Here is a 27,774-nt window from a genome sequence, read left to right on the forward strand (position 1 = left end):
TGCGGAAGAATTTGGAATTCTGACGAACTCTTTCAACACTATTGAAGGCCAAGGATGCTATAGCCAAAGTACTAGCTTCAGGGACGTCAGCAAAGACAAGAAAGGGACTCAGCCGGTGCACGAGGCCTTGGACAAGGCAGTTTACACCTGGTTCGTGGAGATGCGGGCCAAAAAAATCGCTGCTAGCGGTGATATTGTGCGGCAGAAAGCGCTAGATTATGCCTGCATGCTAGCAATTGGTTAAGGCCAGCGTAGGTTGGCTGAAAAGATTCAAGTCGCGTCACAGAATCATCGACAGGGTTTTTTACGGTGAAGCAGCTTCGGCGGAAATGGATGGTGCCACTATGTGTTTTCAGCCAGCCACGCAGGCATGCTAAAAACTACGCACCGTCGGATTTTATAATTCGGTTGAGATTGTGCTCTTGTACGAGATACTGCCCGCCAGGACCCTGGATTTTAATGGGCTGTGCTGCCATGGATGCAGGCACAGTAAGAAGAGAATAACTATGCTCCTGTGCGCTAACATGAACGATTCCGACAAGCAGCCACTTTTGACCATCGGAAAAAATGTCAAACCACCATGATTGAAAGGAAATCGGAGCCTTAGTGTGGAGTACATGGCTAACACTCAGGCGTGGATGACCCAGGCTACTTTTGGAGAGTGGGTTGAAGGATTCGACCGGGACATGAACAGGCAAGGCCGAAAGGCTTGCCTACTTCTAGACAATTGTTCCGCCTACATCATGGAGTACATTGAGCAGGAAAACATGCAGTGTTTTTTCCACCAAACTACGCCTCTATCATTCAACCCATCGACCAACGGGTCATGCAGAGCGTCAAGCGGGCCTACCATGAGCGCTTTATTCAAAGGCTGCTTCTGAATATGCAGTTGGGCCATGAAACAGAAGTGGACCTCCGTGTGGCGCTCCAAATGATTGCCGCTTTGTGGTGTGCTACGAGAAGTGCCATAATCTGCAACTGCATCCGCCATGCTGGGTTCACTGTGCAGGCTGCCGAGACTTCGGATTCTGAGAATGAACGTAGCGATAAAGACAGCTCGCCATCCGATGAAGTCGCAGCCGCGTGGGCAACCGTGCAGGAAAGTGTAGATATGCCTGCCGATGTACATCCCAACGAGTACATCCAAGCCGACTCGTGCCTGGTGGTGGGCGAAGAACTGACAGACCAAGAAATCCTGAAGAGCGTCCGCGAAAACGTTGTTTCGTCAGACGAAGATCAAACAGCCGCGCAAACATGAGCCTGGACCACCGACTGCATCGCAGGTCATGGACGCATTCATTGCCATTAGGCGTTGCATTGGGTCCCAGGACGACAACGTGTGAATGGCGCTGCTGGCGGCATGCGAGAGTAGCGTTGTGCCATCGCTTGGCAAGAAGTGCAAACAAGGTAAGCTCACCGAATTTTAGATTTAAAGCTTGCTTTTTGCGTCAGCGTGTCATGCGTGGCCTATGTATTTGATGATATTGCCACGTTTAATTGATAGACGATTTCTTAAAGAGGCCGTCAAAGTATGAGTCGTCGAAGGGGCAGCGCAACACTGACCAAAGACCAAGCCGCGAGCTCGTGAGCTAGCCTGTCCTCTTCTTCTGGAAGCAAGTGGCCCAAGCGCGTGGAACTACCCTTCCTCCCAGAAGAGCATCGACTCGATGCTAAACAAATCATCGACGGGCAGAAAGACTTGTCCCAGGGCAAATGTAATGCTCCGAACTCCATGACTATTACGATGTGCGATATGGTTTGAACCGCACGATGCGCACAATCTCGGGCCGCGGTTGTTGGCGGCGTGCTGGCTCGGTTCCATCCGGAAGAACTTCATAGTTGAGGCCACTCACTTGCCGAAGCACTTTGTAAGGGCCGAAGTACCGACTAAGACGTTTTTCCAAAAGGCCTTTACGGCAGACGGGGGTCCAAAGTAGCACTTGGTCACCCGGTTGGTATACTCAACTTGCCGGCAGCAGAAGTTGTGTCGCACGTCAATACACTGCTGTTTCCTGATGTTCATGCGAGCCACTTGGCATGCTTCCTCGGCACACTGCACAAAACTCGGTGTCTGAACATCGTCTGCTTCACAACCGTGAACAAGAGAGAACGGCGTGAAGTGTGCGGTCTCTTGCGTAGCGTATTGTACTCGAAGGTGATGTACGGTAGTACCTCTTCCCACGTCTTATGTGGCACGTCTATGTACATCGACAGCATGTCGGTCATTGTTTTGTTAAGCCTTTCCGTCAAGCCATTTGCTTGCAGTGGCTGCTGCTACTTCCTCGGTCTCTCGTCGCGCAGAACGTGTCTCATGTTGCGTTGGCACCGCAGGCTGTTTCTGTTTGCTGGCTCGCGCAGCACGTAGCGCTATGGTGCATTACACACAGAGCAAAACTCGAAGGACCGTTCAGTGGCCTTCAATTGGACATTCACAACTTTTTTCGCATTCACAACCCATAAGAAGTGCCTAGGTGTCCGCGGACTTTTGTAAGCGAAACTATGGATTTACCACCACACATACTCGGCATCCCTCCCTCCCCCTCGTGTTTCAACTCAAATCCAAAATATTTTTCAGTCCTTATCTGAATGCGCAGTCAGCAAGCAATCAAGGCGACAATATCTGCGCACTTTTTGCCGCTCTCGTTTTTCATTTTGACATTGTTATGATAACGGAAACTTGGCGCAATGACGATTATGAAGTACTTCATCTACCTGACTATACTCATGCTTATTTTTCAACCGCTAAGGTCAGAGGAGAGGTGGTGTCCTAATACGACAGAAAAACGAGATCAACTGTGATATTATCCAACAATTTTCAGATATTTTTGATCATTTGGAATTTTTCTCTTTACAATGCAATGCTCTTATTTTCCATGTGGCACACCCACCACCCAGCGGCAGGAATTTCACATTTCTTTCTGTTCTTGGTCTATAAACTGGATTAACGAGGAAAAGTATACTCATGCCCTGGCTGTTCCATAAATATTAAATTTCAAAAAAAAAAATTCTACTGCTATCACAGTGAATTGAACACCAACTGGAATCAAGCGGTTTTAGAGACGTCTTTAATAAACCTACTCGTAGTTAAAACAGTACATGTACATTGCTGGACGTTTCTATAACGAACACTAATGGAAGTGCGTTGATGTTTGGTGCCACAGGATCGTGCATTAGCGTTAATATTCCCGTTTACTCGTTAATAGAGCAGCTTCTTCGAAAGTCTAAGCGAGTGAGAAACCATTGCTCGGTAACTTGCGAAAGCATAATTGGGACCACACTCGAAGAATTCAACAATGCACTGACACGAGCCAACGGAACTGGCATGATGTCATTGCAACATCTGATGCAGAAGAGGCGTGCATGAATTTCCTTAACATTTCTTAAAGCATAAATGAGAAATCGTTTCCATATATGAGAAGAACACAACAAACTGTAGTAATAAGAATCCTTCTTGCACACTGAATGCATACAGACGGCTTTCCACGAGGCAATATATGGCATCCTTACTGTTCATTACTTGCATAACTTATTTACTGATTTCTGAGCGCCAACAATTGGAGAACTGGCAGGAACGGCTAACAATGTGCTTGAGAAACGGTTTATTCTTCTTTTCTTTTTTTTTTTAGAGGCCAATGTGATCCTCAAAAGTTAACCAAACAAAAACTAAGGTCATTATATTCAGGTCATGAAACAAAGCACTGAAAACAATGCCATCTTTAATACTGGGTTCTAGTGAGCTTGATATTGCCTTATCAATTAAAAGTCTCGGTGTTAGTGTGTGAATAGATGTGCCATGGAATCTACACGTAAGTCATCTTGTCAGCTAACTTTCCAGGGCCGTTGGAATGTTAAATCAGTTACGTTATTTATAGCCGCCGGAACATTATATTAATAATTTACAATTCGTTGTTTCTTTCTCACGTTATATATAATCATTTATCGTAGGGTACCACGACGTATTGAAACATAATTCGGCCACAGAGGTTGCAAAGAAGGTCGTTCGTGTTTTCGCAAATACTACATTGGACACTCACACAGGGCATCTGTTTACATTAATAAAGCTAACACCCACCACAGAAATATTCTCCTCATCATTGGTCCGCCGCTATAGAAAGAATGATGCGTTTTTTTATACACAAGCCAGTGCAACCCGTCTAACGCGTCATGATAGACCTTATCAAACCCGCACAGATGCTACTTGGTACATACCGTGTTTCCAGACAAATTATGAATGCAAAACGCTTCATTTCAAGATTGCGCTTCTAATTTTACAAAATCGCCCTCACTTACATCAACGTCAAGAAATCGACCAACGACCGTCGCTTTCCGACTTGCTTCGTTGCTAGGCTTTATTATCTTTGTTTAATGAATTATTTATTCAAGATTACGTGAATGCTTGCACGCTTCATTTATCAATAAAGTATTTAAGGAACTTAACTAGGTATAAAAGTATTACATGTGTCTTTGTATTCACCTGCAGCACCGTTGCGTTATAACGGTGGCGCAATCTCCGTCAAGTAGCTTTTTGACTGTGGCCCCCAAATGACGTATGCATACGCGATGCTCAAATAAAGGTTTCATTTGATACAAAAAAAAAGGAAAAGAAAGAAACTGTTGCCACATCTATTCTGTTAACGGGAATAATTCCTTGCCTCGTTGTGGCAGCTGTGCGGTCCACGAACATAATTAAACATCACGTGAGACTACACGTAGCATAATGTCGAAAACAAACACAATCTTTTACATCGCACTTAGTTGTATAGCAAAAAAAAAAAAAGCATCAGGCTCTTATTCGCAATTGTCTCATTACATTTCTTTAGCTGCACTTCACAAGTACAGAGTAAATTTTATGAATTTGATCGATGTAATTCTAGTCGTAATCGGTTACTTGCTTTCTTCTTTTTTGCTTTTTCCTATAACGTGTACAAGATTGTTTCCGTCTCACGTAGGTACGCGAACGGAATTGTGACGGACAGGAGAAAAAAGAAGGAAAGAAGGAAAAGGGCGAGACGTGGCGTTACAGAAGACGCGTCGTCTGCCGCTAGGGGTAGCTCGTCGGGACATTCTATATAGACAAGAACGCTAGGCTTAAGACACTGCAGTGCGGCCTGGCGGATAGGAAGGCACATTCCAAGATGGACGTCCGGCTAGCCTGCGACATTGGCTGGAAAATGCATGAAGTCGTGGAGCGGCGCACTTTATAAGGAGGCACAGGACGCATTCGCGAGAGCGAGAAGAAGAGAGAGAGAGAGAGAAATCACTCGCGAAGACCACGGAGACAGACTGGTGTGGAGGCGTGCACCGTTTCCGCCCCCTCAGCCACTGCTCGGCCGCCTCCTTTGCCGCGCTTGAATAAATGAACACTTCTTCGTTGCGATATAAGAAGAGGAAAACGAAAAAGAAAACGATGGCGAAGAATCTTTTTTTTCTTGCTCACTTTCTTCTTGATACATATTTTTCACAACAGCAAAAAAAAAAATAGGAAGCGCTTTCTCTTAAAAATAGGACCGTTTGTTTGAGCGCAGGTTCGCTAAAGTGGTGTTTTACAAGGCCATGTAAGAAGGGTAAAAACTAAATGAGGAAAGTGGGAAAGGAGCGCATAACTTGACAACCATGAAGTCTAGTAGCCATAATAGATGTATAACCATAAGAAAGGGGCCTCGTAATCACGTGATTGAACATGCACACAGCACTAATGTGGCATCTAAAAAGCAATGTTCCTCTGCCACGGAAGCTACTCTGATACAGTTTTCGAATAACATATTCGACTCTATATAAGATTTGGCCATTGATTGCGATTGAGAGCTAGAACAGCGCAACTATCAAATTTCGGATCGCAGGTGCACTTTTTGGCAGTGGGCGGCGATATGCAGTGGGCGGCGGTGGCAACAGCAACGGTTTCTTTTCCCGATTTATTTTCGCAGGAGAGCAGATAGTTGGGCTTGTTGGTTGAAATGCATACCGAAAAAGTTTCCGCGGAGACATGAGGACAATGCCGAGAAAAGACATGGACGAGCTCTAAGATTGTTTCCGTCCAAGATTTCGCTCGTCCGTGTCTTTTCTCGGCGTTGTCCTCGTGTCTCCGCGAAAACGTTTTCATCATTTTCACAGTTTTAATGCGTTCGTATTTTCAGACCACTTCGTGCACTTTCCGGGGGGGCTATCTATCTATATATCTATGCACGTTTGTATCTAACCGCTTTCCCGCCTACTGGGTCACAGGGTGGTCAGTGGTGGAATGGGTAGCGCATCGGGCTGCTTGCTGTACGGAAGTTCGAAACCAACCAGCGGACCAACTTGGTCACTGAGTATGTGGCAATGCGTACACACGTGCCGCTCTTCAACAACCCTCTTTCACGCCGACCTGGGTCACTTAAAGTGTAGGATTGGGTAGGTATACCTACCCAGCGGTATACCGCTGGGTAGGTATACCGCTGGGTAGACAGCGGTATACCGCTGTCTAAAAAAAAAAGCACTCTTTCACGCCGACTTGGACTTCTAGGTATGTGCCACTCTGTCTGTGCTAGTCTCCCATTAGTCTCTTTGATGCCAACTTGGTTTATTGTGTGTGTGCCAGTAGGTGTGTGCCGCTCTTTAATGAGCGTATTGACATCAACTTGGATAACCACACCAGACGACAAACTTTCTGCGGCAGCACAGCCAAAGCTACGGGCACGTGCGGGGAGCTTCTGCTCTTGCGTAGCAAGTGTAGCGCCAACGTTTTGCTGGCGGTATAGGTTTCAGTTTAACCGCCGCGTTTAGCATATGTGCAGTTTGTTACTGATGTGGTTTCATGCGAGCTTGCTCGGCGTATCATTACTATCCCTGAAATAGTGTCAAGTTAAACCGGTTGTGTATATCGCTTTCCAAAAACGAACACGAGCGTTGATAGAATTTATGAATGCCACACTGAAGAAGCAAATAGCTGAGTCATTTTCCAAGACAAATTACCTCGATGGTCGCTTCTCATTTTACGCTATAGGCCGAGCAACATAGGCTTCATCTTCAAACTCGCGAAATGGACTGCAATAATATTATAAGGCAAGCAATCCAATAGTTGGTAATATTCTGGGGGAGTGAAGCAAGCGCTTTTATTGAAGTAAGCGTCTTGTGAAAAACTACGTACCAGCCAGGAAATCGGCAATGAGAAATCCAACGCAAAGAAAACGTCCATTTTTCACAAACTCTATGGGTTGCAGCGTAGCTGTTCGCGGTTGTTCACTTTAGGAGATACAACTTTGGCGAGACTTCACGCGGCGGGCAGGAAACGCGTTAGCGGCTACGGGCCGCAGCATTCCTCGCGCAGGCTAAGCACGCTATTTTCGCACAATGAAAGGAACGTTGTCGCCTCTATAACAAGCGTCGACTTGTCCGTTGCTACGGGTGTAAATTTGTGAACGTAGACTGTATGAACGTACTTGAACGCCGTCATCGCGAAGTGCCAGCAACGCTTTCGCCAATAGACGCTGACGCCTCCGCTGTTACACTTCCTCACGCGAAGTCTTCGAAATTAATTATATCCGCTGCAATCAAGAAACTAGAATACCGTCCCTGCATGCTCTGGAATTATTGAAATTCATGTTTGTTTTTTCGCATTGTGTCTAATTACGCAGTTTTTCTTACACACCTGGCGAACCCGCTGTACAGGGTCATCGGGGTACAGGGTACAGGGTACAAGGTGCAGGGTACAGGTAGCCATCACCTGCGCACTGCATGGACAAGGGACGCACTTGCGCTAGTGGTGTTAGCTAAACACCACACAGCTCCTTCCTTCGTTATCGTATGCAGCCAACCAAACACTTGTGTTAGCAAGTCGCTAGCGCACTCTCACGGGAAGTGCTTTCTAAGCGGGGCGTTAGTGGGCCTAACTGAAGTCTGGGATCCATGTAGCACTCAGGCCTTTAGTGCCAACGCTTTAGCCAGCTGCGCCATGAATACGCTACATATGTAAATACTCAAATGAACTTGTTGTCAACTTCGGTTACTGAGTATGTGTGACTGAGTGTACGACAAGCGAGGGAACTTCTCAGCTTTCGCAGACAATTACGCGCCACGCATCTCGTCTCGCAGGCTATGCGCAGACTTCGCGCCAGTGCCACTAGATGGCGCAACGCGTCTAGAAAGAAACGCGAGAGATGAGTTTCCCCCGCCCCCCTCCAAATCTATTTTCTATGTTCAAAGGCGACTATAATTAAAAATTTAAATATTGCGACACAGGTCCAGCCGATCAACATCGTATTCTATGGTGTTGCAGGAATAACCCTCCCCCAAGAAATCGCCTGTTGCAAGCTCTCTCACGAAAGGCCTGGGACTCCGTAGTAAAATCTACTAACCCTAAAACCCAAGCCAGGCTGACGGACTGCCACCCAAGCCCCCTACGCCTGATATCGGCTCCCACCTCCCCTTCCCTTGTCTTCAATAAATATTATTTCCTTCTCCTCCAGAAAGGAGCCCGGTTTCCGCATGGTGCGTTTTTCAACATCCATACGCACCTGCGCACCATGTATTTCAGAGGCAACGCGCAGGCTTTGCGGCGACGGCGCTAGATGGCGCGAAATGTTCTGTTTCGACGGTGGCAATACGTTGCGTCATTATATTGATTCATTGCTAACGCATTAGCGTCAACAGCCATCATGAGACTGGTTCCGCTGCAATTCCTTTATTCGCCGAAATGACACATTATGCAACAGGCCCAATTCTGTGCACGTCATTGTAAAGATTACACTCGCGGCTAATGCGGGATCATGCTCTTGACTACTATTTCTCACAGCTTTCCTTTTTCAACTAATCCGGGCTTTCTTGCAGCTATCGAGTGTTCTTACTCGCGAAGGCCAAATGTACTGCTCAAGCGAACCCATATTTCTCGATCTCGACACACCTTCTTAGTCCCGAGAAGCGTGCTCTGCCTGCTCAGCAGCATTGTATTGCAAAGAAGCACTGCTGCTGCTGCTGCCGCCGCTAAAAAACATACACATGATCGCTCGCGTCCACATCCACGCTTTATATACTTGACTTCTTTTACTTATTTGTGTGTACATTTCACTCTGGTAAAATTTTAAGTATTCAAGTAAAATAATGCACAAAAAGCAGACAGTACATGAGCGCCACGAACCGTTATGAAGGAATTTTACGTATACACATTTCATTTTAAATTCAAAGTTGGATTAGAATTCTGATCTGTCATTTGGAACGCAAACTCTAAGAGTTCATTGAGCAGACTGTATTGCTCTTGTTTAAGAGCTAATGCGAAGGTTAACCATACGTGGCCCTTCATCTTAAGATGAAGCTGTAGCTCCGGCCAGCACGCGCTGCATCTCGATCGTAAACGTGTGCCATTAGTGTTTTAAGGTGCTGTAGGGCGATACTGCAAATGAACGACGCTTTAGGGTCACATAAAAGAAATCTCCACTGTAAATTGTATATTTCTTTAAACAACAGCATTCCTCTTCTGCTGCATTCATCGTGATTTCAAATTTTAAGCTCTGTATCACGATTAACTCGCATAAAAAAAGGAGAACGTGGAAACACTGAATACCGACGCAACTTTCTAAACACTAGCCAAGATTGCACCAGAAGAAGCTATTTTGAAATACTCGCTGTAGATGACCATTTAATCTCTCACATGGCCCCTCCAATCCGCAGATTCATCGCGCTTAAATTCGTTCATTTATTAACGTTCGGAAAACGATGCAGTCATATTTTGGCCAATATTTGACTACTTTTGTGCGATGCACCCGTCAATCGTTTGTCGCCATTCCGAAGAGCACTGCCACAAGGCTTCAGCGAAAATCTGCTTGGCGGCGCCAGGCGTACTGGAATGGGTGTATCTGCACAGATACATAACCGTACGCGTTCGAGTGCAGAGGCGTAAGTAATCAAAATTGCACGGGAAGCCTTAAGTACGGCTTCCAACAAAGCGTCTATGTTGTTTTCGGAGGTTAAATACGATCGATCAGTCAAATAATTAAGTAGACAGTCAGCAAAATTTATTATTCAAATGTTTTGTTTTAGTTTTGCTTGCCCAGTGAAGGGGAGTACGCCAACGCTAAATAAAGGCGCCATCGTCTCTCTTCGGTACAAATAAAAAGACTCTCTTTTTTTGTTTCGTTGAGCATTCTTCAAAGGAAATTAGTAATAAAGACTAAATCAGCTTATACTAATAAAGTATCTTTTGAAAGCTTAAATTTCTTCAATATTGTGGTGATAGGCAGATTACTGAAAAAAAAAGTTAAAGTCCGTTTAAAAAAATTCGCACTGAAACCCTAGCTGGTATACGTCACGGATTTCAAAGTGCTTTCTTCCTTTTTTCCTATATTTGGTTTGTAGCCTAGAGGATGTTCTTGGGGGGGGGTGGGGGGGGGGGACTTGCTAAGTTCAGTCTCATGCTATTTTGTATTACAATTAAAATACTGCGACCCTGTGTGGCACCGAAAGACAGAACGACAACTGCAGTAGTTAAAGAATTGGTAATTCAGTGCTGTTTATCGTAAAGCACTTAGTTTAACCTTTGCCGACCTTTGCAAGTAATTTCACTAATAATTGCTCGCAGCCGTCGCGAAGGCAAATATAATTTATCATTATTTTAAATACGCCATTCACATACTAAGTGACGAGAGAGAGAGAGCACGCGCTGTGGGAGCGCCACGAGCAAAAGAGCGCGCTCAGCGCGACTAAGCGCCGCGTATGGGAGAGAGCAGCAAAGGCAGCGCGAGCTCCACGAGCAGCAGGGGAAAGAGCACGCGCAATGCCGTATCGAGACAGCACGCAGTGGCGCGGCGACGCGACCGCAAAACGATACTTTTGGACATTGAGGACGCTTCTCGAGGCAAGGGGGCAGTAGCGCCGCCTAGCCGAGGTTGTGGGGTCGGCGACCAGCAGATTTCTTCTGCCGACACAAAGGTACCAACACAAATGGCGCGTGCTCTCGAGCAATCGATTTGCGGTGTGTGTTTCATCGCCGAACTCCATTTATAATAACTAGCCCTTTGAGACCCACGTTCAATCGCACGACAGCTTCGTGGCGACCTAACCTAACCTAACCTAACCTAAATGATGCTTTGGTCGGTATCGCGGTCCTCTGTAGGGTGCCTCGATAGTGTCACTTCTAAAGCGGCGCTGATATCGAAGCACCCTGTAGGTATATCTCCGCCGCCTCGGCCAACGGTAGCGGTGTGCGTTCTTCGCCGAAGTCCGCTACTCAGATCTTGGATGAGACAGACCGTTTCGGCTTGCCGGCCCACCACAGCTTCGCTTTGACCGACTCCAACAGTGCGTGGTATTAACGTGGTCTTACACAGAATGGTCGGAAGAGTAGATATGACCTCCATGCATTAAACGAGCGGACAAGAAAGCGCAGGTGCGGAGCCGCTTGTCATCGTCACGCTGCCGTCATGCCTGCGTCGTCGTCATTCTGTCGTGATTCCGTTGTCGTCATGCCGCCTTAGTCGCGCCGTCATCGCGCCGCCATCGTCAACGTTGTCACGCGGTCATGCCGCCTAAATGACGACGTTAATTTGTGCCGCCGTCATGAAGCACCGTTATCGGCGTCAGCAGCATATACTTCGGAAGTATTGCTAGTGTGTGTATTTGACTTATTCGGTCTGCATATCGGTCTGTTCGCTGGTACTTCGACAACCATGTAGGGTAGTAAACTTGCCCAAGAAGAAGTCCTTTTGAAACAGGACTAAGTCTTGTTAACCTGCCTGCCTTTCCTTCTTCCCTTTTCTCTCCCTTGACAACCATCTATGATGGTTTCGGCAACAATTTTTAGTGTTCTCGAAGTCCGTCTCACGGCAAAGCACCTCTTAGCGTTGCAAATCATTCAGGGCGTTTGCATACAATGACTACCGAGCCCACGCTACCGCTACCGAGCCCACAGAGCATACGCTCTGTGGGCTCGGTAGCTGCGCGACAGTGCAGTCTACTAATCCGCTGCTTTTCAGGATGCAGGTGTTTGCTCTCGCCGTCCGCCTGCTTCTAACCGTTCCACCGTCTGCCTCCCGTGGATCTGTGCCTTCCGTGAACCTGCCCTACCACAATCAACACATCTTGGATCAACCCGCAACGTCATCAGTGCTCCATCTGCCATCACTGCCATCAGTCTACCGCATCTCGGATCATCAGTGGACAACCCCATCGCCAGGAACTAAAGAACGCATTCTATCATGTGGTTATAAACTTAAAGGCACGAACTACAGCATTGGCGAAGACTTTTCCGCTTCCGTCCGTAACACTCGCAAAAATCTTGTAGCCTATGCCAGATCGGTATCCGATAAGTTCTCCCTGCACTTCAAAACTTTACACATTGGTCCGAAACGCTACACATTCGATGAAGCCTCACAAACAGTAAAAGAAGTGAAATAGCAATCATCTCACCGTCAATCGACAGGCCATTCTAAGCATGTTCAACAACAAGCACTTTCATTGTCAGCTATTTTTTTCTAACGTGCGCAGCTTCATTTCAAAACGCGACATTATTTCAAATATCGTCTCATCTTCCGCCAGCAACCTACTAATCTTGACGGAAACGTGGCTAAACAGCGACATCTGTGATAGTGAAGTCCTTGCCGACTTGCCTAATTTCCGTGTCTTCCGCAAGGATCGCCCAGATAGGAGGGGAGGGGGGGTACTGATTGCAACCAGACATGAACTAGCATCTACAAACATTAATATTTCAAAAGACATAGAAATGTTGTTATGTCACGCTTCACCTCAGTCCGTTTTGATTGGCGTTTGCTACAGGCCTCCCAGCAGTCCGGATTTCCCCACAAAACTGAATAATGCAATAAATGAAATTAAAACGAAGCATCCAAACACCTGTAGTCATTTATTTGGAGACTTCAATTTCCGGAGTATTGATTGGCATAATCTAACTACCACAGGTAACAGAGATGCTAACGAATTTATTGATGTTTGCCTTAATTTTAATCTTGTTCAAATTATATCGGAGCCAACCCGTGTAACTGAGGACTGCGCTAACATTCTCGACCTAATAACGGATAATCCGGAATACGTTCATTCCATCACGCATCTACCAGGCGTCAGCGATAACCAAGTCATACAAGCCGACTTCACGATTAAACCATTTTCACGGACAACTAGCAAACGTACCATCCGGCTTTATGATAAAGGAAACTATACTGTCATAAATAATGAACTTCGCACATTCTTACCCCGTTTCCAGTCTGACTTTAATCAAAACTATCCACGATAACTGGTACTTGTTTAAGACAAAAATTGAAGGTTTGGTTGACAGGTTTATTCCGAGCATAAATATAAGAACTAACCCCCTAAACCCTTGGTTCACAAACACACTCAAACGCCTTGAAAACAAAAGGAAGCGTATTTTTCGTTCAGCCAAGTTGCGGCCTAGTCGGAACGCTTGGGACAAGTAGTATTCAGCTGAAAAAATTTACCTACAAAATGTGCGAGAAGCCAAGCACTCTTTCTTTCATTATGGCCTGCCAAACATGTTGTCTACGAACCCCCGTAGGTTCTGGCAAGTCATTAATCCCCAGAATACACGCACAATTTCCCTCACCGATGCATCAGGTGAAACTATCTGTGAATCCGAATGCGCCAAGCTTTTAACGCAGCTTTTTCATCCGCGTTTACTAATGAAACCGATCCGGTTGTTTCTCCAAACCCCGCAATTATTCAGGAGACAATGCCTTCACTTGTATTTTCTTCAGAAGGGATTTCGTCCCTAATAGAAAACTTAAAGCTTTCATACTCTGCTGGCATTGACAACATCAACGCTAAGACACTGCTGAACACCAAAGATACATGTTCATCTCTGTTGTGCATATTATTCACTCAATCACTCCTCACAGGCCAACTGCCCAAAGAATGGAAACGAGGGAAGGTCGTTCCAGTCCACAAATCAGGTAACAAGAACTCGCCTCTAAATTACCGTCCCATTTCTCTAACTAGTATTCCCTGCAAAATCATGGAACACGTCATCTATACTCACATCATGGCATTTCTCGACTCGAATAACTTTTTCAATCCTAAATAATTATGGGGTTTTACGTGCCAGAACCACTTTCTGATTATGAGGCACGCCGTAGTGGAGGACTCCAGAAATTTAGACCACCTGGGGTTCTTTAACGTGCACCTAAATCTAAGTACACGGGTGTTTTCGCATTTCGCCCCCATCGAAAACTTTTTCAATCCTGCCCAGCACGGGTTTCGCCGTGGTTACTTGTGGTTACGTGGGGAAAGCTTGCCGCTTTCTTACACGATCTGCACTCTAACCTTGATTGTAATCTTCAGTCTGACGTAATATTTTTAGATTTTGCTAAAGCCTGTGATAAAGTGCCCCATAAACGCCTTCTTATAAAGCTTTCCCGCTTAAATTTTGACCCTAATATATTGAAGTGGATTGAAGAATTCTTGACTAATCGTTCACAATTCGTCATCATTAATAATAGGAATTCTAATTCAGTCTCTGTAACATCAGGCGTCCCACAGGGATCCGTGCTCGGCCCGCTACTTTTCCTAATATACATAAATGATTTACCATTAAACGTAACATCTAGCATACGTATGTTCGCGGATGACTGTGTGATATATCGTGCTATTACTTCCACCGCTGACCAATCTTCTCTTCAAAGTGATCTTAATGCAGTCCAGGACTGCTGTAACGAGTGGCTAATGGAACTTAACCCGCGTAAGTGTAAATATTTGTCCATTCACCGTCGCCGTAATTCTCTCCTGTTTCCTTACGTAATATCTGAAGTTCCGGTAGAACTAGTTCATTCGTACAAGTATTTAGGAGTAACACTTTCGAGCGATCTTTCCTGGAATCCTCATGTTACTAACCTAATATCATCCGCGAACAGGACGTTAGGATTTCTAAAATGCCATCTACATCATGCTCCTCTACATGTAAAATTGTTAGCCTACAAATCATTTGTCAGGTCAAAACTATAATTTGCATCGCCTATTCGGAATCCTCATCAGGCATACCTAATTAATGATCTTGAATCTGTACAAAATCGCGCCGCTCGTTTCATCCACTCGTCATATTCCTTTGACATCAGCGTTTCCTCCTTAAAAACTGCATCCGCATTATCCCCCTTATCGCTCCGTCGTCGCATTGCCAGCCTATCTTTATTTCACAAATTCTTCCATAGCCCTATGCGCATCGCACCTTATATCCTTCCTCCTACACGCATATCTCACCGCACCAGCCATCAGCTACAGGTAGCCCGTCCACGCTCACGCACTGTCACGTTTTCAAATTCTTTTCTTCTTCGCACAGCTGCAGACTGGAACGGCCTTCCTAACGACGTTTCTGTCATTATGTGCCCATCCAAGTTCATCGAAAATGTAAAAAAACTTGCTGTTATTGTGACTATGTATTTTTATTCTTGCCACCCCTTATGTAACGCTCCATTTATTGGAGCCTTTAAGGTAATAAAATGAAATGAAAAATGAAATCAACAGAAGCGTGTCAAGTCAGCTTGGTTAGCTGCAATCGACCTGTCGAGCTTATGCTAACTTCATTGGGCTGAGCCAGCTCGGCTGCATGGGGTAGGTTGACCTAAAGCTCCTCCATCCACGCGCCACCACGCGAAAGCGCGTATGGAGGGGATTTGGGTTACCGAGCCCGACCCATTGGCAGCGCGCATGTAAGCACGGACGGGTCGGACCGGCCAGAGCTGAGAATTACGTGGGACCACGGAGCTCTGTCAGCGTTTAGAATAGGTGAAAGCAGCGCTACGAGACGGCCGAAACAAGAAGGAGCGTGTCGGTGTGCTGCTGCTTGTTATACGGTGGTGTTTTCTTGTTTTGTCCCGTTTGATAGCACGGCTTTCATCTAATCTTATCATACACGAAGAGCTTTGTGAAATCGCCCCTCGGTTCCAAGCAGACAGCTGCTGCAGCTTTCGCAACGCGAAGCGTGTTCGCTGAGATAAAGTGAACGTGAAGCACATCAGCCTCATTAAACTGAAAGGAGACGAAGAAGCTCGAAGAGTGAGTTTTCCCCCTTAGCGCTTCTGATACACTCGCATTTCCAAGTCGTTTATTCGTTACCTGAACTTTCTCGTTCAAATGTAATGATTTTTAGTTGTGGTGTTTGGGTGGTCCTGTTTTTCTCTTCCTAATAAGAAACAACTCGTGAAAAGGACGAGCGGGCAAAAGTGAGTGCACGCCTCTCGCGCCAAACACACGCACGCCCACACACAGACACACATATATATTCCGTACGCGGCAGAAGTCGCCATTCTAGATGTCTTGTTCGTCGTTTGCTCACCGACACTTCGCAAAACGGAAAAATATTGCAAAGTTAGGGAGGGGTTGGGGGAAGAGACGAGAATGACGAAGAGGGGGGCCGAGTATCCGCCCCGGCGAAGCCCAGGCGGGCGAGAACTTCATTTCTTAAAAAGTGTCCGCGACGCGGCGGCTCCCATCCCGCGAGAGTACCGCGGCGCGCGTCGGCCGCTCGGAGGACGAAAACAAAGAGCCTCCTTTAAAATGCACGGCGCCGGTGCAGCCGTGCCAGCGCCGCGAAGCGCTTCGTGGAACTACGGCAAAGAGCAACGAGAGCTCGAAGTGGGAGCTCGAAGCAGTACAGTATCAGCAGCAGCAGTGGAAGCGCCGGCGACGTCGGAACAGCGCTCGCTGGCTGGCTGTGGTTAGAGCTGCAGCCGCTGTGACGCTCTTGCGCGTCGTAACAACGCCGAGGGAGCTTCCGCGGGACTGGCGTATTAATCCTGGCGTGCCGCGCTCTCTCACTCTCTCTCTCTGTCCTCTCAACCGTCGCACGCGAAGGGACAAGGGCGCGACGCGTGCTCTATATGTTACACCTATTTGTTGCTGCGTATATGCTAAGAAAATGACGGCCGTATAGTAGAGTTCTGCGCACGCCTCCATGCGGTGCAATAGGGCGGGTTTTTGTTCCCTGTCTTGGGTGGAGGAGCACGGATGCATTCCGAACGAAGGTTGGAGCAGCGGGGGTTGGTGGGAGGTTTTGCCCTGTGAGACCATTTTTCTAATTGCTGCCCCGAGCGCTGGATCGGGATGTGTAAAACACAGTATATATAGGTTTGCAGGAGTGGTTGCCGCCTAGAGGAAATGATGTGTGCGTGTCGCATAGACTCCGAAGTTTATTTTTAAGTTAGTCTGACGAATTGCAGACTTCGAAGTAGTTTCTTACAGTGCATGGAGGTAATTCTACGCGTTGCGTCGAAATCTTGCCTGCATCTGTCTGAGACTACAATACTCTAAACAACAAGGGAGAAATATATTTCCCGGTTGTACAGTGAGCGAAAAGAAAGCCGGAAATAATTTGAACCAGCCCGTACAAAGGAATGCCGGGCTGTCTGATACACGTAAGATGACAATGGTAATTCAATTTCAATTGGAAATTTCGAATGGACAGCGACGAATGGTCATCTAGCTCCCTTGAGCTAATCAGGTAATTTTTATACAGCATAATGGTCTAGGAATTTTGCCTATCTCGTCTTTATCTCTTTTTTTCAATAAAGCCTCTGCCTCTATATATTGCACAGTTACCTGCCTGTAACACATGTGGCTTTATCATTATCTTTTCTGCTATTTTCCACCAATGCCCTAAACGTCTCTTGTTTGTTTCATTAATGCTTCCATCCGCTTTGAATCCCAGCGCTTCTACAAGGTGGACCTAGCTCCTAGGTTACGGGCCTTGCTGAGTGAATATCTTGGCATTCTACTACGATGTGCCGAGTCATCTTCGGACTTTTGATGCAGCAGAAACATGCTCCAACTTGTTGCGAATATTTTTCTCCTGCGTGTTTTTTTTTTTTCTTTTTTGGTTCTCAGGCGCTCAGGCCTTAAACATCAATGCGCTGCCCTTTCTGTTGCCGTGCAGATTTTCCCTCCTGATTTCTTTCCTGCCGCATTTGTATATCTCCATGTTCTTTCTTTTCCCCGTTCTTTCCATTCGACTTACCCTATCCGTTTCTCCCACTTTCTTTGTGATGACTCTTGGTTGTCTAGTTATCCTTTCAGTTACAGCGTACTTAGTTGCCAACTTTCTTGACCTCTTCCCCCATTAAGTGTCCGCACTTTTGGGGTGCAGATATTTATGCACTTTAGCCGCCAATTTATTTTCATCCATGTTCCCGAGTTTTTCTTTAAAACTAATTTTGCTAGGTGCTTCTCTGAGTACAAAAAGGACCAACCCCTGTAGCGCTGCTTTGCCTAACTTGTGGTTTTAACGTGGGCCTCCGCTGCCAGTCGGCTCACACAACTTTCGTTAATTTCCAATTCAGATAAGATTTCTTGAGTTTAGATGTTAGCGCTGGCACTATTACTCCTTTACTATTACTTCGCACCACCTCATATTCATTGCTGCCCCAAATGGCTCTATGTTTCATTATTGCTGCATTTCGACTTCCTTTCATACTCAGATTATCTTGGTGGATGTTTTATTAGGTATTTCCTTCGCTTATGTTTACACCCAGGTACTTATCTTGCTTGACTCTGGTATGACTTTTGTTGAATTGAAGTGAATTTTGTTGAATTACTCGTCTCTTCATTAAAGATCATAATTCATGATTTCTCTGTGTCAAAATTGCGGCCTAGATATGTAGCTTCACCGACACATGTATCCCTAATTACACATATATCCACACACGTATCCACATGTATCCACATATCCACATATCCACATGTATATATTCCACATGTATCCACACATGTATCCCTATAATCCCTATATTGTCCACCAGTAACGCCATGTCGTCCGCATGCATCAGCCCAGGGACCCTCTGTTGCATCATTTTCCATTACAGACGTAACATAAAAAAATCGCAGATTCGCCCGAAAGGCGAAGCATCGATTGCGATAGAAAATTAGTGGATAGCTGGGCGAAGTAAGCATAGTAGTTTTCGCATCTCTATGAACTTGTGAACATTCGATTACTAAATAAATTAACAATGATATAATATGTAAGCTTGAATGGGCGAGGACGCAGGAAAAAACAGACACACCGAGACAGCGCTGTCTTTGTGTGCCTCCTTCTTTCTACGTCCTTGTTCAGTCGCGCTAACACATTCTATCAAAAGTTCAAACCAACTAGCCGACCAACCTGTTTTAACTAAATTGACAAGTATGGTGTTACGCGCGCACACGCAAACATGAACACATGGCGCTCGATGAGCGAAGAAACTCGCTGTCAAAATACTGGAGTGTGGAATCGCGGCAGCAGCAAGGGGCGAATTGACTTTCATGAATATCTCACTTCAACACGAACGAAACACCGAAAGCACAGCGCATAGGGGGCTACCGGCACTACGCGCACTCTGTAAACATCGCAGATCGCTTTGAAGATGAGGTCCGCGCGGACGTGCGCTTTATACACGTCGCAGGTCGCTTTCAAGACGAACGAGCGCCGGCGACGCGTCACTACGGCGTCCGCCAAAGCCGTCTGCTACGGCGTCCACCAATCACGTGTCCAACGCCGTAGTAGACGCCGCGGTGGTCTCCAGTGTGCAGGGAGCGGTGGGCGCGTAGGCCATCGAGGCAACCTTGCAGTTGCCGCAGGAGAATGCCCCTCCTCTTTTGCCTGACCCCCTTGCCTTGTGCGCAACAGGAAAGGGCACGCTTACGGCCCGCGTTCGTCACTCGCGCACGCGAGATTGAACCGCGTTCGCCGGCTCAGCCTCGCACGCTTTCACTCGCACATACAGCACACGGCGCGCGACGACGATTTTATCACCTTCGGATTTTATACAGAGCATCACGGCGACGCCGACTGCGACGACGATAGCAGAAATGCGCCTGGAGTGTTTATATAATTGCTATCATAACACAATATCCGCCTCCATTCCACGCTGTGATATTGGATGCACAGTAAAGCTTGCGCGGGCATTAGACAAGTAGCACCACCTCAACTAACGTTAGATGACAGCATCACCACCACGAGTGACGTAAGTCACGCGCGCGCGCACGTGTGCGGAAGTGCAGCATTAATTCTCATTCTTCTAGGCCGTCCGCCCAGCGCAAGTGCCTTATTGAAGTAAATTAATGTTTAACAGTAAACTGAGTCAGAAAATGCGTAAAGTACGACTTACACACAAGCTGCAGACATGGTAGCTTCGGATTGTCATGCAAATATACGAGAAAACAATAATCTGTTAGGCACAAACTGGAAGACAAAGCCCTTTTCCAGTTGCCTTTTGAAGTCTGTGTGAATGGCCGCGGCGGCTAGGTGGCGGTACCATTAGCGCAGCATACATCCTCATTCATGTAGGCCCTGCACTTAGCGCAAGTGCGTTATTGAATTAATTGAATTTCTCTAAAGTAAAATGCGTCAGAACATTCGTAAATTATGACTTACACACAACATGCAAACATGATAGCATCGTACTATAACTTGAACTTACGGCAAAACATAATTCGTTTACACGGAACACACAACATGCAAACATGATAGCATCGTACTATAACTTGAACTTACGGCAAAACATAATTCGTTTACACGGGAACTCAAACACCAACCCCCTTTTACAGCTGCGGTCTCTTGGTTGAGCACGCCACGAGAAATCCCGACCAACTAGTGGCTAACAGCTTGGCTGTAAAACCTGATAATTACCTGCTTCCCAGTCGTCTTTCTGTGGCTTTAACATAAAGCGTGAACTACGTACAATGGAGACAGAGGGCATCCTTTTTAAGCTTTCGGTGAATTTACACTAGCTGTTTAAATTTCAGGTAAGCACTTATGTGTTGGGAATGGGAAAACGTATTGTCCAATATAACGTCGGTGAGCGTTCCTTCGAGTTATGAACTCCTCGCGGGCAAGCGAGCGCGTTTTGATTTGACCTTACCGGAGGCGCAGTTAAAACGCACACGAGATCTTGCGCGGACAAGGAACGTGCGGATAACACAGGCTTCCGAGAGCGAAAGCTAGGGTGACGGGGCGTCACGGTGATGCCCTCTCCCGTCACGCAGCAGTTGGCGCGTTACTGAAGCAGCACGTGTTCAGTTTCGCCCGTTGTGATTTGCCGATGCGCACTCGTGACGTGACGTCTCAGCCAATGGGAACTCCGCCGAGGCGCGGTTGCGACGTGACGTCGCAGCCAATGGGAATTTACCTGCCGTTTCGCTACTACAGTATATACGCCGACTTTTTCGCTCCATGGGCCATTTGACGCTTTCGCATCAACATTCCATAGCAGTTCCCTGCATACCTTATCCGTAAATGCTATCCATAAAGGTCTATTTCGGGCTATTGAAACCTTTATGCACTGAGTTAGTACAAATATATTATCCTCTAAGCGTCTGCCTGATCCGAACCCACCGCGTATTTCCGCCAATATATCATTTCTCTCCTCCCACTTCGACAGCTCTAATCTTATGGCTTGCATTGCCATTCTAGATATCCACGGCATAACTGCAACTGGTCTGTACGAACTCGTATTATCCTAATCACCTTTGCCTTTACAGAAACGTTCATCCTGTTTTCACGCCTCCTAACGGCAATTTTTGTAGTTTTACTCACTTGCTCTATCGCACTAGTCAGCTGCTCTTTGGCACAGCAAGAAGAGACATACAAAAGTAGGACATGCACAAACACAAAAGGTTTTGTGTGTGTGTGTGTGTGTGTGTGTGTGTGTGTGTGTGTGTGTGTGTGCCCTCCTTTCCTGCGGCTCATTTGACGCCCAAGAAGAACAATGCTTAGCAAGTTGTGGGGGGGCACTTGCGAAATCCACAGCGTTGTACAGCGCCTGCTCAGCTTCCAAGCCTTGCGAAGCATTATTAGGAGAGGCCAATGAGAAACTTGAGCGCAGCGCGATGCGTGTTTTCATTGCGGGATATACTGAGGCAAAAAATTACCGCACCGACTGGCAGTGGGCCATTGCCGTCAGCGCCTTCGCCCAGGGAGGGGCAGTATGGGAACGCTGGATCGATGAACGGCATCGGAGCCAGCTGTGGTAGAAGACGACGACGAACGCGCGAGCAGTGGCACGAACGCGTTCGCGCGGTTACGCCGAGGGACGCCAACGTTCAACCGAGGAGTGAGCGCGTAAGAGCTGCGCTCTGATAAAACACGAGCAGATATATTCTGCCTTCACATTTCGGGAGCAGACGTTTCAGTTTAACGGTATTGGGCATAATCAGCGCGTTGAGTGAATATGGGTGTTTATATCCTAATATTCATATTTTGGCCACTTGCAGCAGTGTGGTCGGTATCGCAAAGGTGCATTTAACCTTCGTTAGGGACACTGGTGTCAATTAGATACTTCAATTAAATTGTACGTTGCGTGTTGCGGTGTGTTTTGTGTATGCTATGGGTCTGTGACGTACACTGCACATACCATGTCTTTTTTCATCATGCGTACCTGGAGTGGCGTACTAAGCACGCCACCATGCAAACCTGCACAACATTCAATCGAGAACTCTCACTGGGAAATAACTGGGAAAGGCGCTGTAAGATAGTAATGTTCCTCTTCGCAATTTTCTTCAACTGACCTTTCTTTCTTTTGCGAATGCAGATTTACGATGTAGAACGTTAGCTGAAACCTACGCGGAAAAACATTTTCTAAGACAGTCAGAATAAACGGTATACATATAACCATAAATTTGTACACAAATATCATCAGTAGAAGAACTGAGGGCAAGAACATCATGCTGATTACATATGACTGTAGCAACCCAAGCTATAGCTTAACGTGTTTTTGCATAGCTAAGACACAATTAATATACGTGTGCGACTACGCTGGCGGCGTGGTCTCGGCGGTATTCAAAAAGCGTACATAACAGGTCCCTAGCAAAACACTTGAAGTCTCGCGAATGAGAACAAAAAATGAGAGAACTATGCCGTTTTTAAAACACGTATTTGCCGACCAATAGTCGAACACAGCTGATCTGCAGGTGAATGTCAATTCAAAGCTTTTAGGCAAAACACATTTTCATCTTCTAGACGTAGTTTTAGTATGTACAAACATACTTTCATATTCATATTATAACGCGTTACTTGAATAGAAGAACTGTGTTTTCCGGGAAAGTTATGTAATAGACGGTAAATTAGCGAAAAAGAACTCCTCTGCAAGATGATGTTGATGGCATTACGTTCCAGTGAGCACACTGGATGATTGAGTTAAGCGGAATTCGTCCGCAAGAAGCAAGGCTACTATACGCTTACCATACCAATTAAAATGCATTGTGCATTGCGTGTTGGAGGGATGACATTGCATTTTGCGTTGGACGGTGGCTGGCAGTTTTTCCTTTCACGAAGCTACTTCCACCTTGCGAATTTGCACATAACAATTTTGCTTATTCGAGACATTATTTGGCGACAGTGTCTCTCTCGGAATTCGCGGTGTCTTGTCCGACTACCTCAAGCTTAATTTAGGAATTATGATGCTCCCAATAACTTACTACATAAAGAGTGCCTGAACACGACGTTAAGGCAAAAAGAAAACAAATCAAGCAAACATAAAGTTGATACTTCCTGCGTAGTAGCCACTGCACCAGGGAGAAATATACCAAAGTAGTGTTCAAAAAAGAAAGCCAATCTGCAAATGTAAATTACGACTTCAATTGACGAACTTCGTGCGAATAAACAAAAAAAAAATATTCGCCTGAATGAAACTCCAGCTCACTGAAAAATGTACACAACAACCTTTCATCAAGAACGAAAAGAGTGTGTGGAACATTCTAATGAAACTCGAGAAAGCACTTACATATACAATTTCCTTACAATTTGAGCAAACTGAAGCACATCTCACTGATCGGCACAATCGAGCATAATAATAATAATAATAATAATAATAATAATAATAATAATAATAATAATAATAATAATAATAATAATAATAATAATAATAATAATAAAAAGGTCCTCTGTTCTTGCATTATAGATTTCACCAAGGTGCTACTTGCGAATTGTGATTGCCTAATTAGAAGCATTTAAGCGCGTTCTCCGATCTAGCTGTATTTCTGAGCAGCAAAAGCCGTTAGGATTATAGCCGGACAACCTCACTTGTCGGTTCGGAAGAGTCGTCTGAGTAACCGACGTCGCGCAAACGTTTGTAGAACCAAAACCAGTTTCTCATACTTAGTTCAACTAAAAAGCTCTGTGCATTGTGTTCAATGTACTTGAATCTGATGTGATTTTACGCGATTTCATTCAGCGGATATCTTCGTTCAAGTGAAGTTTGATCAATTAATGTTTTAGTGGATGGCGATTGGTGGTTTAAAAAGAAACAATACAAATAAAAATAAAGATGTGCTTGTTAAAAATGAGCTGGCTCTGTCATAACAACGGCTATTAATGTTGTTGGTGAGTCTCCATGAGAGCAATTATTGAGCACTTCGTTAAGTGCTCCTGTTAGCCACTTATAAAGCACTATAATTGACAATGCATTGCTCCGCTTCAAGACAGTTATGTGTCACTAAAAACCGCGATTCACAAGCTCTGCATTTGCTTGCGTGCGTGGTGCGTGCACATGCATGCGAACATGTTCGTTTGCTCTTTTTCTTGTTTGTTTATAGATAGATAGATAGATAGATAGATAGATAGATAGATAGATAGATAGATAGATAGATAGATAGATAGATAGATAGATAGATAGATAGATAGATAGATAGATAGATAGATAGATAGATAGATAGATAGATAGATAGATAGAAAAGAGTGAGTGAGTGAAAGAAACAAGCTCATCCGCAGTTAACTTATTCTCAGGTGAAGCCTAGTCATCGTAACTATAGTGAGCATTCGTTACACGGAAGAGAACAACTGAAAAGAAATAACATTCAATGGGAGCGGTGCCTACTGTTTGTGGGCGACTTATGAGATACAAGAAACAGTGCTCACATATTCATGAAAAGATCCTGGATGGAGTATAAAGAATAATGTAACGGAAGTAGCAGATATCACTGTGTACCCAATTACCCCAACCCATTACTGTTTAACCTCTTTGCCTTACCTTCTCTTTCTCTCTCACTGACAGCAAGTTTAACTTTAAAACGTTGCAACGTGTAACAAAGTTTCTTTTTTTTTTCACCAGCCTAGAAAACCGGTAGCGGCGACTCCGGAAATGCAGCACAGCCGCTGCACAAACACCACTTCGCTGTGACTACACAAACTCGCCAAACGGACAACTTTCAGATTATAAAAAAAGAGGAAGAAAATAGAAGGAGAGGGGAGAGAGAGAGAGAGAGAGAGAGAGAGAGAGAGAGAGAGAGAGAGAGAGAGAGAGAGAGAGAGAGAGAGAGGAGAGAGAGAGAGAGAGAGAGAGAGAGAGAGAGAGAGAGAAATTGCGCTATGACTCGAACACGACTCATATCTCCGGCCACCTTTTCTTTTTCTTCTTTTTTTTTTTCACCAGCGCTGCTTTATTGTCTTGCGGCCCGATCGTAGCAGTGAGCGAGGCCACCAGGAGGATCGTGAGGGGAAAGGGGGGTCCCCGAAAAACCCTTAAAAACGGGGCGCGTGGCCGGGCCTCGCGGTTTCTCGTTAATTACGGGACGCCGTGTGGGTGGCTCTCGCCACGGTTCTCGCCTTGCGCGAGACTTCCTCCTCATTCTCCTAGCCCTAATTTGGCTCGGTAATTTAGACCGCTTTGACGACTCGCGTGCGCCGCAGTTTGCGTTGCGCGTTTCTTTTTTCCCCAACGCGTCGGTGAAGAAGGAAAGTCAGCCGGTACTGTACAGGGCCCCACGCGGCACACAGAGTGCTGCTCATCGTGTTCAGCTTGGAAGGGCACATGCACGCGTCCATGCGTGGCGGCTTAATATCGTGGGCTCCTCTTGATTTTGCCGCACTGTCGCTTTTTATGCAAATAATGGCGTAAAAGTTGGAGGCAGGAGATTAAATGGCGGAAAGGGGAGAGGAATTGGAGAAAAGGGTATAAGTCGAGAGCAACAATACATTTTGCGCCGGAAAATGTATATGTTTTCTTCGTTTATGGGTTAATGTTCTCGCTGCTCAGTTTCTTGAAATATTAATGACCGGTTTTCACATGTATTTTGTACCATTTTGTATGTACTGTCCTTCATAGAATTTTCTTGCGCGAAAATCAAAGAAAAAGAAGAGGAAGGTAACGATGCGTCTTTTTTTATTTTAGTTTGCGTAAACGTGCCTTATCTCTTTTTTACTTTGCTTTTGCCCGTGTTTAGAGCCGGCTCCTCTGGGCTTACTGGAATTCTGTAATTTCGCCTTATCACATGAAAGCGAAGCGTGATTTATATCAACAATCGAGTTACACGGCTGGTAAACGCCGACGCAACAGTTTTGTTAGTTATGTACATTAGACCTGGAAGGGTTGATCTCATCTTGAAAAAGAGCCTCATATATTTTATAGTTTCTATTTATCTTAAGCACGAAAGTGGCATAACGACGGGAAGGCGGGGTTTTGCTTGAACCCATGAGAGAACAAAGATCCTCCTACTTCAAACACCATAATTTTGACCCGACGGAAGTAGCTCCCAACATTCTTAAAGGGCTGTTGAAAACACGCTGCTGCTGCTTTGTTTTTTTTTTACGAAAAAAAAAGCGATATCACGCTTTCCACGAACTGTAGCGCTGATGTCTCTAATAGGAGCAATTTGTACGAGCATATGACTCATTAACAGAAACACTGCGCAGAATGCTGTTCAACTTTCTGTACAGCATTCCTATACAGCATTCTCTCTTGATGTTCGATAGAGCGGCTGCGTCGTTCGCACCAGCAATGGCGGGACCAACACCTCCTTCGGACGAATCTTGCGCACGTGGAGAAGTATGTAGCAGTGTACTACGTATCGCCTAGAGGAAGGTTGAACTCTGCGGCGCGTAGGTGGTTCGTAAACGCCCGCTGTGGTGACGTAGTGGCTTCGGAGTTTCCCTGCTAAGCCCGAGGGTGCGGGATCAAATCCAAGCTGCGGCGCCTACATTTTTACGAAGGCGAAATACACAAAAAAGAAAAGAAGAAGCCCGTGTACCGTGCATTGGGCGCGCGTTAAAGAACCCTAGGTGGCCAAAATGGAACCGGAGTTCTCCTCTACGGCGTGCCTCATAATCATATCGTGGTTATGGCACGTAAAACTGCATAATTATTATTAATATTTTTTTGGTTCATGAACAGGTTCAGTGTTGTAAACCATTTCGCGAACAGTTAAATTTTTTCCTAGTTGGAACGAAATGGAAGCGCGTTGAACCGAAACTTTAACCAAACCGACAGCTCTTCTTTTTTTTTCTGTTCGACACCCCAGGATATCAGTTCTTTAGGCCGCTGAAAGGTGTTAATGTGAAAAAAAGAAAGAAGCGAGCAATTTTTTTTCTTTATCACGGCGCTCTTGTGTTAACAAAAGTCAGACATCGATAGGGGAGGAAGATTTCCTTTTTAAAGAATAGTAAAGAAAGAAGGTGGTTTGAGTAAACGCTTGTTAGCGCAACCTTCCCACAGAGTTAAACGCTGTTTGACTGTATCCCAATGCTCTGTCGATAGAGTAACCGGGAGAAGCAAGTTGGGGGGAAAGTCACGGCGCAGCGTCGCTCCCGCAAGCATCCCGGGTGCACGCAGATGGCGGTCGCCGGAAGATCAAGAGGCGTGACGCGGGCGGCTTCACCGAGCGTTCACGAGCGATCCGGGACGACGCGTCCCTCGAAATGGCTCTGGTTCTCACGGAAGTTATCGGCCGGGCACTTTGTTTCACCACGCTGACCCTTGCCTCGCGCGGCGAGCGCCATGCCCCGAACTGGCCTTTCTCCCTACTCGAGGGGAACTTACGAACCAGCTCTCCCACACAACTCGAGCTATCGCCATCCCTCCCCATCCCTGCTACCCGCCACGAGCCCGC

General features: G+C 45.9%; 1 protein-coding gene across 2 annotated transcripts in view; it reads left to right on the forward strand.

Moving 5' to 3' along the window:
• Positions 1-13,555, forward strand: part of LOC142579050 (uncharacterized) — a 51,248-nt gene extending 37,693 nt beyond the window's left edge. Inside the window, exon 6 of one of the 2 annotated variants that reach the window (XM_075688873.1) lies at positions 11,950-13,555. The gene's annotated coding sequence lies outside the window, so the exon portion shown is untranslated. Of the gene's footprint in view, positions 1-8,254; positions 8,461-11,949 lie in introns of those variants that run through there. The other variant, XM_075688874.1, reaches the window with a different exon arrangement.
• Positions 13,556-27,774: the final 14,219 nt, after the last annotated feature.

The sequence above is a fragment of the Dermacentor variabilis genome, chromosome 4, assembly GCF_050947875.1.
Source record: "Dermacentor variabilis isolate Ectoservices chromosome 4, ASM5094787v1, whole genome shotgun sequence".
In the NCBI taxonomy this organism is placed as follows: domain Eukaryota; kingdom Metazoa; phylum Arthropoda; class Arachnida; order Ixodida; family Ixodidae; genus Dermacentor; species Dermacentor variabilis.